A 4,666-nucleotide genomic window follows, 5' to 3' on the forward strand; every position below is an offset into this window, starting at 1 on the left:
GGCCATTGCCCAACTCTATAGTCATGAAATTAAAGGCGCAAAGAAAGATGTTTGTGTCGAAGCACCACCGACAAGTGTGAGCTGATGTTGGATGGGCTGCCATTGCTTCTGCAACAAGCTGCATTAGAGGACTTCCTGGGAGAAATGACACCCAGAGTAGATACGGTTTCCCTCTATGCCAGTCCTTTCACCGAGCTAAAGAATATGGCTGTGGTGAAATACAACTCTCAGCAAAAAATCTGTGGACTGGCTCCGTACCGTCCCTGGCCACATTCACCTGTCCACGTGTTTGTGGTTAGGCGGTCCTTCCCAGTAAGTTCACTGGGGAGGGCACGGGTAATGTTGTAGGACCCGTGCTTGGGGAAGACAGAGATGACACCGGGACAAATAGTGGCGGCTGGGGACCGAGTATGGACACCCGGCCGCTGCCGGCATGAGGTTGTGAAAAGCTTCCGCCTCCACGAGCCTAAAAGGCCACATTTCAAGTGAAAGCAGCTTTAGAGGACTTTCTGGGAGAAATGACAGCTGGAGTAGATATGGTTTCCCAAGTTCTTTCACCAAGCTAAAGAATATAGCTGTGGTGAAATACAACTCTCAGCAAAAAAAGCTGTGGACTGGCTCCATACCATCCCTGGCCACATTCACCTGTCCACGTGTTTGTGGTTAAGTGGTCCTTCCCAGTAAGTTCACTGGGGAGGGCACGGGTAATGTTGTAGGACCCGTGCTTGGGGAAGACAGAGACGACACCGGGACAAATAGTGGCGGCTGGGAACCGAGTATGGACACCCGGCCGCTGCCGGCATGAGGTTGTGAAAAGCTTCCGCCTCCACGAGCCTAAAGGCCACATTTCAAGTGAAAGCAGCTTTAGAGGACTTTCTGGGAGAAATGACAGCTGGAGTAGATATGGTTTCCCAAGTTCTTTCACCAAGCTAAAGAATATGGCTGTGGTGAAATACAACTCTCAGCAAAAAAAGCTGTGGACTGGCTCCGTACCGTCCCTGGCCACATTCACCTGTCCACGTGTTTGTGGTTAAGTGGTTCATCCCAGTAAGTTCACTGGGGAGGGCACGGGTAATGTTGTAGGACCCATGCTTGGGTAAGACAGAGATGACACAGGGAGAAATAGTGGCGGCTGGGGACCGAGTATGGACACCCGGCCGCTGCCGGCATGAGGTTGTGAAAAGCTTCCGCCTCCACGAGCCTAAAAGGCCACATTTCAAGTGAAAGCAGCTTTAGAGGACTTTCTGGGAGAAATGACAGCTGGAGTAGATATGGTTTCCCAAGTTCTTTCACCAAGCTAAAGAATATGGCTGTGGTGAAATACAACTCTCAGTAAAAAAAGCTGTAGACTGGCTCCGTACCGTCACTGGCCACATTCACCTGTCCACGTGTTTGTGGTTAGGCGGTCCTTCCCAGTAAGTTCACTGGGGAGGGCACGGGTAATGTTGTAGGACCCATGCTTGTGGAAGGCGGAGACGACACCGGGACAATTAGTGGTGGCTGGGCACCAAGTATGGATACCCAGTCGCCGCCGCCATAAGATTGTGGACAGCTTCCGCCTCCACGAGCCTAAAAGGACACATTTCAAGTGCAGGCAGCTGTCAAAAATTTGGCAGTATAGTATTGCAGCCTGTGGGTGGGTGGCTGGCTGCATACTTGCGCTTGCATTCCGAGGAATGGGGTAGGGACAACTGGACGCTGCACTGGGACAAGGACGTGGACGGTGATTGTTGCAAGTCTGCAACGACAGGTGCATGGCGGGAGGCATCTTCGCATGCGCCAAGGATCACTTATGATGGGCTCACTTTTAGGCAGGACCTGGCAGTCAGAGATGCTTCCAGGGATCTTCCCCATGCTGTTCCCATGTCTTTTCAGCACTGTATGCATGTGTCTGATGATATGTCACACACCACATGGCCAGATAAGGTTGTAAAATGTTAAAATGACATTTCCCAGTGAATGCATTTGTCTTGGTTGAAAGCAATGTGCAAAAATTCCAATTTGCTCAACCCAAGCATCGAGTACCCGAGCATTTTAGTGCTCGCCCATCACTACTGATGATATGTCCTCTCATCATTGCCTTTGAAGTTACCCACAACAACAGCATGTCGTCATTATGTGGCTGCTAAACTTTAACCCTTCTAACAAAATAAAATGACATTTGAAAAATTATGCAGATGTAAAGTAGACATATGGGAAATGTTATTTATTAATTATTATGTTTAGCATGACTAACTGGTTTAAGGATATAAAAATGGAAAGTTTGAAAATTGCTAATTTTTCTACATTTTTTCACTAAAGTCTGATATGTTTAGCATTTATTTGTGAAAATATTAACCTAAATTTACCACTAACATACCGTACAATGTGTCACGAATCACAGAATCACTGAGATACGTTGAAGTGTTCCAGAGTTATTACCACATAAAGTGACACTGATCAGATTTAAAAAATTTGGCCTGGTCATAAAGGTCAAAATTGGCTCTGTCACTAAGGGATTAGAGATGTACTGTGAAGGAAATATTTATTTGATCCCTTGCTGTTTTTGTAGGTTTGCCCACTGAGAAAGACATGAACAGTCTATAATTGTTATGCCTCTTGAGAAAGCCCTCTATCCAGGGGCGAAACGCGCGTCAGGCTCCAATTAGGGCCACCTGGTATCTCTGTCTCTCCTGGTCCTTGGCCTGTCTCTTACTTTTATCTATTATTGCGTTTGGTAAGCGACATCTGATATTTACATTGACACTGCATATTTACCCGTACACTTGTATGGAGCGGTGCATTTGCATGGTGTGTCTTATATCCTTTTGTGCTTGCCCTCTTTTCCTCTTTTTTCCTGAGGAAATTTTTCTCAAAGTATATATATGCTGTATTCATATGACTATGTGCTGCATTTTGTAATCTATTACTACTTCATGTCGCCACCTGTCGTGGCCCTTTTTATATTTGATATCTAATAAAGCTATACTGTTTTTATGCCCATATGTACTCTGTTTCTCCTATTATTATATTTAATGCTGAGTAGGCTTGTGGTAATTACTAGCCATGCATTCTTTAATTGGCGTTTTTGCCACGATCATTTAAAATGAAGGCCCCCTTATGTATATTGACTATAATTGTTATGGTAGGTTCATTTTAACATTGAGAGATAGAATATTAAAAAAAAAAAAATAGAGAAAATCACATTGTATAAATTAGATAAATTATTTGAATTTTGCAGTGAGAAATAAGTATTTGATCCCCTACAAACCATTATGAGTTCTGGCTTCTACAGATCAGTTAGACGCTCCTAATAAACTTGTTACCTGCATTAAAGACAGCGGTCTTACATAGTCACCAGTATAAAAGACTCCTGTCCACAGACTCAATTAATCAGTCAGACTCTAACCTCTACAACATGGGCAAGACCAAAGAGCTTTCTAAGGATGTCAAGGACAAGATCATAGACCTGCACAAAGCTGGAATGGGCTACAAAACCATAAGTAAGACGCTGGGTGAGAAGGAGACAACTGTTGATGCAATAGTAAGAAAATGGAAGAAATACAAAATGATTGTCAATCGACATCAATCTGGGGCACCATGCAATTTCACCTCGTGGGGTATCCTTGATCATGAGTAAGGTGAGAGATCAGCCTAAAACTACACAGGGGAGGGGGACTTGTTAATGATCTCAAGGCAGCTGGGACCACAGTCACCAAGAAAACCATTGGTAACACGTTACACCTTAAAGGGTTAAAATCCTGCAGTGCCCGCAATGTCCCCTTGCTCAAGAAGGCACATGTGCAGGCCCATATGAAGTTTGCCAATGAACACCTGGATGAGTTATTGGGAGAAGGTGCTGTGGTCAGATGAGACAAAAATTGAGCTCTTTGGCATTAACTCAACTCGCTGTGTTTGGAGGAAGAGAAATGTTGCCTATGACCCAAAGAACACCTTTGGGTCAAGCATGGAGGTGGAAACATTATGTTTTGGGGGTGTTTATCTGCTAAGGGCACAGGACTACTTCACCGCATCAATGGGAGAACGGATGGAGCTATGGACCGTAAAATCCTGAGTGACAACCTCCTTCCCTCCGCCAGGACATAAAAAATGGGTCATGGCTGGGTCTTTCAGCAAGACAATGACCCAAAACATACAGCCAAGTCATTAAAGGAGTGGCTCAAAAAGAAGCACATTAAGGTCATGAAGTGGCCTTGCCAGTCTCCAGACCTTAATCCCATAGAAAACTTATGGAGGGAGTTGACGCTCCGAGTTTCCAAGAGACAGCCTCAAAATCTGAACGATTTAGAGATGATCTGCAAAGAGGAGTGGACCAAAATTCCTCCTGACATGTGCGCAACCCTCATCATCAGCTACAAAAAAGGTCTGACTGCTGTGCTTGCCAACAAGGGTTTTGCCACCAAGTATTAAGTGTTGTTTGCCAGAGGAATCAAATACTTATTTCTCACTGCAAAATACAAATAAATCTGTCTAATTTATACAATGTGATTTTCTTGATTTTTATTTTTGGATATTCTATCTCTCAATGTTAAAATTAACCTACCCTTAAAATTATAGACTGTTCATGTCTTTGTCAGTGGGCAAACTTACAAAAACAGCAAGGGATCAAATAATTTCCTTCACTGTATGTAGAAGAATAGGCTTTGTGTGTCCAGTCTATGTATCT

Source organism: Phyllobates terribilis, unplaced genomic scaffold (assembly GCF_046119375.1).
Source record: "Phyllobates terribilis strain yellow unplaced genomic scaffold, ASM4611937v1 Scaffold_11__3_contigs__length_659146591, whole genome shotgun sequence".
NCBI lineage: Eukaryota > Metazoa > Chordata > Amphibia > Anura > Dendrobatidae > Phyllobates > Phyllobates terribilis.